This window comes from Pteropus alecto, unplaced genomic scaffold, assembly GCF_000325575.1.
Source record: "Pteropus alecto unplaced genomic scaffold, ASM32557v1 scaffold3, whole genome shotgun sequence".
NCBI lineage: Eukaryota > Metazoa > Chordata > Mammalia > Chiroptera > Pteropodidae > Pteropus > Pteropus alecto.
In genome coordinates this window covers 52,272,165-52,285,993 of record NW_006442484.1, presented here as the reverse complement: position 1 = coordinate 52,285,993, position 13,829 = coordinate 52,272,165, and the positions used below count along the sequence as shown (strand labels likewise).

The following is a 13,829-nucleotide window of genomic DNA, read 5'->3' as shown; positions in this document are numbered from 1 at the left end:
CCTTGGGCCATGATGGTTGTAGAACCACATCTTCAGAGGAAGCTACCCCCTTATTAAAAAAAAAAAAAAAAATCACTCTAGAGCCATCTGCCTGCTTATCATTACATCTGAACAGACTTATGTTTTAAAGGAATAGCTAACTAAATAAGGAAATGACAATCAAGAAAATAGGCATTTCTGGCAGTCAATGAAAGGTTACTGAGGAAAAATAATCCTACATGTTACAAAAGAAACTGATGGGTACAGGATGTTATCTAGAGCAAAGGACAATGATGAAGCCCCAATTAGGCATTACTGAAGACATTAATGGCACATATGATAAGCATAATACAATATTACAAATGAAATAAAGTCTGCTATATCAAAGAAAAAATCCCAGAATAGTTTATTTAAAATATGTATTAAATTATTTATTGATATTCATTATTCTTAGATGTATGATCATGCTCATAATTTAGTATTCAATTTTATTAATTTTATTTTTTTCACTCTTACCTTTCCTCTATTTGTATATGTTTTCCACTTATACTGTACTTCCAGAATCCGTTCTAGACATTGACGCTGAAGGGAAAAAAGTGATGTTTTGCAATATTCTGAAAAATCAAAGTCTTTGGGGCAGTTTTTCAGGGAAATAAATAAGTACAATAAATTGTAGAAAGAGATAATTATCATATTAAACCTAGAAAATATAATTTTTAACATTCCTCAGACAACTAAATTATTTTCAAGAGTAATCAAGAAATGAAACAAGAATGATGTGGCTAAAATGTGTAAATTTTGCAAGATGCAATAGAGAGATTTACTACCTCAATAGATCATTTTAGATTTTTCCCCTCCTTGCATGTTTGTTTATTTGTTTGTATATTCAGCATTATTGGCATTGAAGTTAATTCCTAACATCTTTTCCATACAGATGATTATATACCATGTACATTGCTCATGATAATTTTATTTCTCTTCCAGGGATTGGTTCAGCAAACCAGCTCTGGCCAATGAAATGTGAAGGTAAGGGGTGAATCTGCCTCTATTAGAAAGAGATGATTCTTTTTTGTTGTTTAGATATTATTTAAATGTTGGGTTTGCAGTCACCATAATCAACATCAAGAATGGCAGGCCAGACAACTAGAAGAAAATTACATTATTGGCGATATCTCCTTAATCAACCATACCTAGAATTTCTCTAAGCTCTAAAATTCCTGTTACATGAGAAACAGCTACTGGTCAAGATGATGGAGTAGAAAAATGCCATGCTGACCTCCTCCCATAACTACATCAAAATTACAACTAAAGTACAAAACAACCATCACTGAGAATTACCTGAAGTCTAGACAAACAGAAGTTCTATAACTAAGAACATACAGAAGGAAAAGCCACATCAAGACTAGTAGGAGGGGTGGAGATGCAGAATTGGCTGATCCTACATTCACGTGTGCTCATTAAAAATTAGGAGGAATATCTCAATTGCAGAGGTACTCCTGGAGGAGCAAGTAGGTCCCAGCCTTACGCCAGGCTCCCCAGCACAGGGTTCTAGTGCTGGGAAGAAAAATATCCATAACTTCTGGCTTTGAAGACCAGTGGAGATTGAGGATGAGTGAGATGAAGTTCTGCTGGAGTCTCAGGCACTCCTTTTAAAGGGCCTGCAATTGGACTTACTTACTGAGGGACTCATTCAATCTGTGCTCTGGTGCTGGGGCAGCACCTCAAAAAGCACCATGGACACATGAGCAGGAACCGAACTATCTTTCTTCAGGGTAAAGACTAGCAAGGCAGTTTTCTCTCAGACAAAAGTTCTGACAGAAGCCATAGTTCTTTTGTTGAGCCCTCCCCCTCCCAGCTTGCACTCCTAGGCAATCGCCATATCTGAGACTCCGTCAACATGGCTAACACCATTCATCCTGCCCTGGTGACTCCCTGAGACTCTGCCCCACCCAACTTTTGGGCTCACTCAAGACGCTTCTAGTGGTTTTCCACACAAACAGCCTGTTTCAGTTCATGTTGAGGACTTTCCTAAAATCTCTCAAATGTTCACAAACCTCAAACAAGCAGCATCTGACCTCAGCATGTACTATATCTCTTACTAAGCAGCCCTAAGTCTGGCATTATAGGCAGCTAGCCTCAGTTTGAAGAGCAGGCTCTCCAGGCACCACCAAGCCCAGTACAAGTAGTAATCTTCTGGAGATCACTTTATATTTCAGACCAAGTACCTCAGGCAGGGCACAGGCAGCAGTTAATCTTGGCTTGCACCAGAGCTGCTCCCAAGAGGCCCATGAACCAACAGATCCGTCGGCCAGCTTTAGACAACATCAGAGCATCATCCAACCACCTCCACAAAAGACACCCAAATGGCAGGCACCAGAGTCCTGCTAAAGTGCATCCTACTTTGTAGGGTCAGCCCCTGCACAACAGCTCCTCTACTGTAGTCATGGTTAGACCTCGCAACCAATCAGCCTGAGGATCAATCCTTCTTATTGACATGCCAACAACAATCAAGGCTTAACTACAGCAGGAAAGCACATACAACCCACACAAGGGACACATCTGGTGCATTCAGCTCAAGTAATCAAGGAGACTGTGACATCGGGCTACATAGGGCACCTACTACATAAGTCTACTATACTAAAACAAGGAAACATAGCAGCTCTAGCTAATATACAGAAATAAACACAGGGAAACAGCCAAAATGATGAAACAATCATGTCTCAAATGAAAGAACAGAATAAAACTTCAGAAAAAAGAACTAAACAAAATGAAGATGAGCAATCTACCAGATGCAGAGTTTAAAACACTTGTTATAAGGATGCTCAATAATCTCAGTAAGAACTTCAACAAAGAGGAAACATAAAAAATGGAAATAGAAAATATAAAAAAGAACCAGTCAGAAATAAAGAATGTAATAACTGAAATGAATAATACACTAGAGGGAATCAACAGTAGATTAGATGAAGCAAAGAATCAAATCAGAGATTCAGAAGATAAAGTAGCAGAAAACACCTAATCAGAATAGCAAATAATAATAAATAAATAAATAAGGATACTTTAAGGGGCCTCTGGGACAACATCAAGCATACCAACATTCGCATCATATGGGTTCTGGAAGGTAAAAGGAGAGCAAGAAATTGGAAACCTATTTGAGGAAATAATGATGGAAAACGTCCCTAACCCAGACATTCAAGCCCAGGAAGCACAGAGCATTTCAAACAAGATGAACTGAAAGAGGCTCACATCAAGACACATCATAATTAAAATGCCAAAAGTTAAAGACAAAAAGAGAGTCTTAAAAGCAGCAAGAGAAAAGCACTTATTGCAAGGAGCTCCCATAAGACTGTCAGCTGATTTCTCAACAGAAACTTTGCAGGCCAGAAGGGATTGGCACAAAATATTCAAAGTGATGAAAAGCAAGGACCTATCTAGAGTAACCAAGATTACTCTACCTAGCAAATCTATCATTTAGAGTCGAAGGACACATAAAGAGCTTCCCAGACAAGAAAAAGCTAAGAGAATTCATTACCACTAAACCAGTTATATAAGAAATGTTAAAGAGACTTCTTTAAAAAGATTAAAAATATGAATAATAAAATTGCAATATCTACATATCTATTAACAATTACTTTCAATATAATTGGATTAAACACTCCAATAAAAAGGGTGTCTGAATGAATAAGTAAACAAGGCTCGTACATATGTGCCTACAGGATATCCACTTTAAATTGAAATACACACACAGACTGAAAGTAAAGGGATAGAATAAGATCTTTCATGAAAATGGAAGGAAAGAAAAGTTGAGGTAACAATACTTATACCAGATGAAATAGACTTTAAAAAATAAAAAAGCTTTACCACGAAACAAAGAAGGACCTAGCAGTTCCACTTCTGAGTATTTTTCTGTGGAAACCCAAAACACTAATTCAAAGAGATATATTCATTCATATATTCACTGAAGCATTACTTACAATAGCCAAGATATGGAAGCAACCTGAGTGTCCATCAATGCATGAATGGATAAAAAAAAATGGTGCATGTATACAATGAAATATTGCTTAGCCATAAAAAGGGATAAAATCTTGCCATCTGCAACAACATGGATGGACCTAGAGAATACTATGCTAAGTGAAATGAGTCAGACAGAGAAAGACAAATACCATATGATTTCACTTATATGGAATCTAAAAAACAAAATAAAACACACACACACACACACACACACACACACACACACACACAAAACAGAAAGAAAAACAGAGACACATAGAACATTTTGATAGTTGCCAGATAGGAAGAAGGTTGGGGGGATGAAGTGAAGAAGGGAAGGGATTAAGAAGTATAAATTGGTAGATGCAAAACAGTCATAGGAATGAAGAATAAAGTCAATAATATTATAATAATTATGTATGGTGTCAGATGGGTACTAGATTTATTGGGGTGATCATCTCATAAGTTTTCTAAAGGTCTAATCACTATAGTATATACTTGAAACTAATATTGCATATCCACTGTAATTGAAAAATGAAAAAAATATTTAAAAATAAAAATAAAATAAAATTCCTGTTATGTGAGGTAACAAATAATGTATAGTTGGAACCAGAATGATTTTATATTTCAATTGGTTGTAACCCAAGTCAACAGATCAGATATATCTAGTGATAATAAAGAAAAATAAGATTTTTTCTTTTGTTTTACTGCATTAATAGAACTAATGTTTAAACAAAGCCCATTCATTTTTATCACCTCATATTTATGCATCTAGTGAGTATCTCTATAAGCATACATTTAAATTATAAAAAGCTAACTGATCCTTAATAGCAAGTATCACAAATTTTTCCTATTCTTACTAATACTGTCAAACCAATTCAGTAAGTTTAAGTAAATAAACTTAATGTTTATTTAATAAAAATAGTGTTTAATAAAAATAGTTTCATACATACATGTCATTAATGTTTTTAAATGGTTTAAAAATATTTCAATGTTTAAAAAACATGAAGAAAAATATATTTATTCTTACTACAGAATTCATATAATAGGCATTATAAGTATTTAATGCAACAGCAATTTGCCTCAATATCTTTTTCTCAGCACATTTTCATTAAAACTAAACTTCTAAATATTCTCAGGGGATGGAATTACATCAGCTTTAATTTAACAACTAAATGATTTATGAGAAATACTTATAATGACTATAGCCAAGAGGATTCAATTAGTTTCACGTTATTATAAAAGTAATTGTTATTAGTGAGTAAAAGCCATTAATAAACATATTGTCACTCTTTTCAGTATTGTTGCATCATTTAAAGAGCTAGTAAATACTTGATTTTAACAAATATTTTTGAAGTTTTGATGATTACCACATAAAAACCCGAACAATAGTAATATTAAATATATAAAAATGTATGTACATTTGCTTATCCAGCTAGATAATATGTTTATTTTTTATTAACTCTTTAGTGATAAAAGGATTTTGTCCAATGACAAGACAAATGATAGGAAAAATACTGGCAGAATACAGATGTTAAAAACAAAGTACATATAGTCCTGGAATTTTTACTTACTAGCTATAAAACCATCAGAATATTATTAAATCTCTGAGTTCACTTTCTTCTTCTATTAAATGAAGCTAAAAAACAATAACTATCAAATAGAATTATTGTGAGAATTAAGTGACAATACAAATAAAAAAAATAACTCCAATAGTATCTGACCATAGTAAGGTTCAAAAACTTTTTAATTTCATAAATAATATAAAAAACAATGTATGCATTACATTTGTGCTCTATAATTAGTGGTTCATTTTATCATTTTAAAAAAATAATTCTCGAATATATATAACAAGGTAGAATGACCCATTTTAATATTGAATAATGTTGAGTTTTTTATATGTGTGATTTCTTCTTAAAAAAGAACAGTTGTGTGTTTTTGAGTCTATATGTGAAAACATAAATTAAATTTATTGTCAAAGCAAGGGTAATATAAACACAGAATTAGTAAAAATTATGTTTATATTTCTGTAATACATCTTTGTAATTAGTCTTTTTTTCTACATTTTTACCTAAGCTATTTTCTACTAATGACTCATCTGTATTTTCGAGTAAAATGATATTTATGTGTGTGTATGTGTATGTTTTAAGATTTAAGTTTACTAGCCTCAGACATCCTCTTGTTCCTTAAACAAAAATTCGCTTTACCTGAGAGTGCTAGGCTGGAGATAGCACAATAGACATTATAGTATTATGAGTATTATGTAACAGTGATAACAGGATTAGTAATGGCAGAAATATCAACAAATAAATATGCAATGCCTTCTATATGCTAAATATCTTACACATTTTATTATATTTAGTTTTCACAATAATCACATGAGGTATGATTATTATTCCTAATTAGATATAAGGATATTGAAGCGATGGAAACTGACTAACTTACTAAGGCAACACAATTGGAAAGAGGTTTGTAGCCAAGATCTAATTTCAGAGTCAGTCATCTAGTCTAAACTGCCTTTTAATGTCATCTCCAGAAATGAATATATTATACTTAGTTGCAACCCCTCATACAACTAAAAACATATAATGGAAATTTTTGAATTGTAATTAAACATATACTTTTATTAAATTTAATAATTTATCATAATATATTGGAAATAGATTTTAAATATATACTATTTATAGCTCTCATTATATATTTATGACTGTTCATCATATATATATGAACATGAAACATATACCTATAATCTCTCTCTACACACACATAAATTCATTAATCTATCATCTATCTATCCTAAGATTTCATGCAGCAAAAATATCTTACTGCTAAAAATAAGTTTGAAACCAACTATTCTCCTAGAATTGTCATCTTAGGGCACTATCTTTATATCTATTCTTACACATATATATTCTTACACATATATATACCCATACACATCCATATACACATATGTATGGTTAAGGTATATATATTTAATAGACTATTATGTGGCTTTAGCTATGAAGTGAGTGTAAGATTAGGTATGAAGTGAATGAAGTGATATTATTTTATGTTCATGATTGACTCAGTAAACATTAGATACAAATTTATAAGATTTTTTTCTTTATTCATATAAATAGTTGCTGACGTGTGGCATTTTATTGTTTTAAACAGTGTTCACTTTGTATCATCTTACTTAGATATCTGTAGGATTTTTTTTTTATTTAAAACATTTTATATCATTTTAGAAAAAATGAATGTTTGTATTCCTGTCCTTGTCTCTGAGGAAAATACAATATTTTTAAGTTGAATTGGCATTCTCTTTCTTCCACATTTATCATACTTTCTTTATCATCTCTACCCTATCTCCTCCTCCTCTTTGCTCCCTCTGTCCATGGTCTTCATTTTATACTTGCATATAGTGAAATTCTCTCATTACTCCTCCACACTCTAAAAGTAATTTTCTACAATCTTGATTTTCCTTCTGATTTCCAAAGATGTTTTATTTTTCTCTTTCAAATTTATTCTCTTGCTTTCTTCATGTTGTGTTGCATCAAAATTATTATACTTCCTTTTCTTTTTGTACTAAGGTTTTCATGCCTTTATACATTATAGTGATGCATTTTCTTTTGTAAGCTAATTTAAAATATATGCTTTCTTCATGTGCTCCAGGATTATTGTATTTCTACCACCATCTGATGAAGATGAAGCCAGCCAATAAGAAAAAATTAAGAGTAATAATAGCATAAAAATCTTAAATTTTAACAATATAATATTTTACTACATTGTAAACTTTAAATTGTTGCTCTGAGATGCAATAATATAAAGAAGTTATAGAAACAAACACGAACAATAATAAAATGTTTTAATTTTCAAATATATAACAAAAGTATGACTTGGCAGTTTAGAATAGTGGGAGTTAAAACTAAGTGTCTCATTTGCATTTACACATAAAATATCAGATCTGATCTGAAGAAATAAATAAAACTACAATAATGTCAATAGCAGGTAAGATATTGTGTGCTGGCTGTAAGTAATATGTCAAAGTAAAACTATTGATTTTAGAATAGAATTCAAGTCACTCTATTACTTATTTCTCTATGAGATATTTTAATATAATCTTTTTAAGTTATTTTCTTTACAATCTGTCCTTGGAGGTAGTGGCAGAAATTCAGTTTTACCTAATAAGGTCTTTTATTTCCCTCCTAATTGTGGTGCTACTACTAAGTTTTCCCTTTCTCATTTTTCTTTGGCAATCTATTTTAAAGGTAGTAAAGCATAAAAACATTTTAAAAAAAGAAATAATAAAGGAAGAGATATACAAAGTAATTCTTAATGGATTGTCAGCTCATGAAGGCAATTCACAAGCTGTAGCAAAATGACTTCTATGCACAAAAGAAATCAATACTTATTGCAGCATTGTTCTTGCTACACTGTAATTTATCAGTAAACAGAATACTGTCACATCTCATAGGCCTTAGAAAACTAGTTGATTTCACATACAACATTTATTCTGCATAAATTTCATCACAGTTGAATCTGATTTAAGCAAAGCAAAGCTTTGCTGGCAATTGAGGAATCAAAATATAGTAAATGTGCAACCTTGACTTGTGATAAAGGTAACTGAATTAAAGACAAGGCTAAATGGAGCAATGGAGATACTAAACATTGGGAAGGGATAGATATGTTACTTAGAAAGCATAAAAAGGAGTTAGCAAATGCATTTGAATACGAAACACAAGCAATGCCTTTCTTTTTATTTAGGGGGTAGGGAATGCACAAACACTAGAATTAAGTTGGTTCTGATTTTTCTTCTTTGCTTCCTTTTCCCACCTTCTCTCTCCCTCCTTTATTCTCTCTCTCCCTTCCTCCCCCTCTCCCTCCCTAAAGGATGCTGATTGATGAGCCATCTCTGCAGGACCTCTCTAGTCTCTTTCTGCTTGAATCTGGAACCACGGTCAAATTCATCTCGTTTCTCATACGCTTATCTGGTTTTCTGTTCTGAATCTGTTGGGACTCTCAGACATAAAATACATGCAACAAGCAAGGATATTATAAAAGCACCCTACATTTATCCTTATACTCTACTATTCCCATACCATTTAGGAGTTCTAGTGTGTCATTTCATCAGCCTTTGGGGACACTCGTTTAACTTTATTTCTATAAATAGCTTCTTGAATAATTTGAAATTTCTTTCCACCTATTACAGGTGTGGTATCTTAAGTTTCCCCGGCCTTGGAAACTTTAGTATAAGTAGAGGGAGTCAAGACCTCAGTCAATACAACATTTTAATTTCATTTATGAAAAAATGACTTACTCCACCCCATGTTCAAAGCATGGAGCAATGATAATTATTTTAGAAAAAGAATAACAGCACATTATAATAAATCTCATAAACTAAATTAAATATTTCACCTAACGGTTATGAAAAAAAAGATGTGAATCTGAACCTGCAGAAGAGTGAGATATGGCTTCAGAATCAAGCAAAGGATGAGTAGTTTTGCAGAGAGATGGTTTATAAATCATTCGCCAGGAAAGTGGTGACACAATGATAGTAAGATAATTTGTGAAGGTCTAATAAAGGGACTGATTGCCAAGTAATGTTAAGACAGAGTAAAAACACTAGGACTACTCTGTACCCAAAAGAGAAAGCTGTTATCACCCTGGACCCCAAGTAATAGAGGGGAACAGTGGTTACCACATCACGAAAGGATAGGGTTGTACAGTGAAAAAGTAGTCAATTTGGTTGAGAGAAAAAAAACCAATATCTCTGCAGAACATCTCCAATCTCTTCTGATGACTCAGGAAAGTATCTAAAGCAATAAATACCTCAGCCATTCTCTCCTTTCCATTCATCACTGGCTGAGGCTTCCCATGGCTGAACTCAGTCCATAGTCAGAGGGCAAGGAAGATGATTGATCGGCTCTATACAGTTTAATCTCCTTGGATGAGATCAGAATAGACACAACAGTCGATAGAGAGGGGCCAATATAATAATGACACAGATGGGAAATAAAAGCGTCTGCACTCACTGACTCGAAAAAAAACCTCAGGTGACACACTCCCATCCAAGTAAATGGCTGAAAAGCCTGAACTGATCACTCTCTGGGGAGCTGACTAATTATATGAACCTGATCACTTTAAAAAGGCAGATAAACCAGTTCTGTCTACAATTAATACCTGAATTAATTAATTATTGATTAAATACCAAATCCATAATATGTCTAATATTACCCCAGGAGAAGGCAACTGCAAATCTACCAGGCAAGAAGAAGGGAGCTGAGAAAGAAACAGGGGGAACATGAAGACACACACACACACACACACACACACACACACACACACTCTCACACACACACACAAGCATGTACACACAGAAGCATTCAAGGTGAATCTATAACTAATATTCTAAAACTCAAACATTAGAGAATGAATACCAACAAATAATCAATAGAAATGTATTTACACTAGAACATATTTGAGAGTAATATAGAATATTACAAGTAAATTTAGAATCCTTAAAGAGATAAAGTATAGCATTTACACAAAGAAAACATTACATGCTATTCAACAGCTATGGATAAGTAGAAAGGTTAAAGCATAGTAAATAAAATATATATAGTCATTTAAGTAACTCACACACACTACAGTATCTAAGACAGTCACAGTCAAGAAATTAGAGAATTCAATTTATTTAATCAATCAATCAATCAATCAATCAATTAAATTTGTAAATTAATTAATAATTTATAAAATAATTGATTTATGACTTATAAATTAATTGATTAATTTATAAATTGATTAACTATTACCAGATGCAATATACATATGTGTATATACATAAAATTGAGGAATAAAACCATGAAGAGCCAGCAACTGAGTTAAGTTGGCAGGCTCTAACATATGTCTCAATGAAGTTCCAGAAGAAGAAAATAAAGGAAATTTTAGGGAAGCCCTTTTTTAGGAGGAAAAATTAAGATTTTCCAGAAATACAATGATAGGAATACTGTTACTAAAGATACACACTATTTGGTGATACAGCAAATTAAAACAAATAAACAACTGAATGCATTGGATTGATAATACATGACATTAATAGTGAGAAATGTAAATCATTTAGAAAATAAATATTTATCTGAAAAGAAATATCAAATAGGCTAACAATAGATTTCTCATGCAATACAAACAATGCCAGAAAAACATGCACTAAGATCATCACAATGTTGTGCAAAACTAAATGTTAAACTGAAATTCTAACCCTGTTAAACTAGCATCAAAAATTAGTAGAAATATTCAAATTTTCTTTCTTTTTTAAAAATTTTTATTTTTTTAGTTAGTTAGTATTTTTATTTTTTTTTTTAGGTGAAGCAATCCTTGGTTGACCTCACAGATTGCAAGGACCTTGTCAGTTTACATTCCCTTATTTTTTATTTTTTATGCCTAAAGCACCTTGTCTTCCTAGGTGGTCTCCCATCCAAGTACTAACCAGGCTGGACCCTGCTTAGCTTCCGAGATCAGATGGGATTGGGCTTGTTCAGGATGGCATGGCCAGAGACTCAAACTTTCATATGTACAAAGAGGAAGATAGTTTAAAAGTGATAGGCCATCACTAAAATAATTAACAAAAAATACAACTTAGAAGATAGGAGAAAGCAAGAAAATTTTGCTGGACCTAGAAATTATTCATATTTTTCAGAAAAATGTAATGAATGCAAATATGAAAGTAACATATTTTTTCCTTAAAAAGTTGAAACAAATTTAGAGAAAAAAATTTTGACTCCTTTGTAAGTGTGTATGCGTGTTTGTGAAATTCAATCCCTAGATTGAGTTTCTCTGTCACTGAATAGTAGGAGTGAAATTAATAATGGAATGTTCTTCACAAAATTTTTGTGTGTTAAATGAGACAACTTATGCATTTATAAAAGTTCCTAATACCAAGTAAGCACTGGATGATAACTTATAAAACTATCCCATATCTTCTGTTTGTTCAGGAAGAGTCTATTTTTTATTGGAAATGTGGATGGAATGAATTATTCACTCATTCAGACTTACTTTATTGCATTTGGTTTTTGCTCATTAACAATCATCCACTGTTCCATTCACCAATTCACTGATATAGGAAACTAGATTTGGTAACTAAATCATCTAGAAAGATCACTAACACATGATTTCAAGAGTTAATATTAAAATCTTTAATTATAAAAGAGTTTGAAAAAGATACCCTTATTTATGTGTTCATTGACGTATTCAGTTATTTTGTGACTACTTGTGATATTTTCAATGTTTCAGTGTTGATAGTAGCTACTCATATAGCAGAATAGTGGCAAAGAAGAAAATTAGTAATTGTTAGAATTAATTTTGTCTGTCATACCTTACATGTTTTAACTTAAGAAATATATATTATCAAAAAAGTGTTTATCAATTCTATTCCATAGAAAAGACAACTAAAGCTCAGAAAAAAATCCAGTAATTTGTCCAGGGAACCAGAGCTAATAAAAGGTAGAGTGTGATTGAAAACTATGTCTTTTCTTTTAGAACTCACAATCAAAAGAAGAAAGACAGATCCATAACCAACAAACAATTATATGATATATAAGAACTTTATTTGTATCAAGTAATTTATGTCACTTAATGAATAAAGACGCAAAACCTCATGTGACTGCATTTTTAGGAAAAAAAAAAACTGTACCCAGTGTATCTGCATAAATATGGAAATTGTTATTTATCCTTTGGAGACTATGCCATGATTGTCACTACATGAATTGTTTTATATAGTTTATTCTTTGTCTCATAACCCCCTGTTCATACAGTAAAAGGAGACATAGTGGTCATTCTCATTTTTAGCAACAACCAGGAAATATCCCTCATAAGGCTCGCAAAGTAGGTATGAGCTGGAGACCAGGTATGAGGCTCAATATCTCTTCATCGAACTACTAGCAAATGGTGAATGGTGTCCCTTAGACGTTCTGCTGACCATGAAAAAAGCTTAAATGACAAATTCCACAGTATAACCCCTAGGTTCATCAACTATAGGGCTATACTAATGACAATGTTAATGAATTATATTCAAAAATTATATTAATTATTCCTATTGATATAGTATATCCTCTATGAGTTTACATTATTCTCTCTAGCTGTTTTAAATAATAGACAACTTCAATCAGGAAAGCTATTGACCTTTGTTTGATCTTGTACAATCTTGATCATTGCAGTCAAATAGCATAACTTTCCAAATAGCTCTAAAAACAAATATATTTTTCTTTTTTCAATGACCCAAAACAGCGTATTCTATAATTCTTCAAACCTTCTGAGTGGCTCCTGTTGCTTCTACCAACTAAATTTCCTGCCAAGTTTTACTGTGAAAAAGAAGAAAATCATAGGTTTTTTTAATGAAAATTGGTAGGTGGTGAAAGAAATAATGTTATTTTAATTAAGTAATCAACTAAAGTTTGAAGTTCTGTGTAAATGCAATTGTAAGAAAAAATAAACAAAATATCATTGTATTTTATTTATAATTATAAACACATAGAAAAGAATGTCTTTGAATTGTTATGGGATTTTACAGACTTTTAAATTAAACTTCTTTAATTGATGCCTGAGATAACCTGAGCTCATTTTTTTAGAACTGATTCTTTTACCTTCAAAAAAATATTTTGAACTAGATAACACCAAAAATTAGTACATATTCCAAAAGATCATATTGCCTTAAAGCAATGAGCATTGATTTTAAGATTATGAGCATTGATTTTTGACATTTTTAAAGATTGTTTTTTAATAATTTGAAAATATTTTGAAAAAGTATGCTTTTTATTTTGGTTGGATAAATTATACAATAACTTTTTAGAGATTTTAAAGAATTTTCACATGAAAAATATTTC

The 13,829-nt window shown here is 31.9% G+C and overlaps 1 protein-coding gene and 1 pseudogene across 1 annotated transcript in view; both read right to left on the bottom strand.

Moving 5' to 3' along the window:
* ZNF804A (zinc finger protein 804A) overlaps window positions 1-13,829 on the bottom strand; it is a 234,246-nt gene that overhangs the window by 154,958 nt on the left and 65,459 nt on the right.
* On the bottom strand, window positions 11,389-11,507 carry LOC112470840 (annotated as a pseudogene).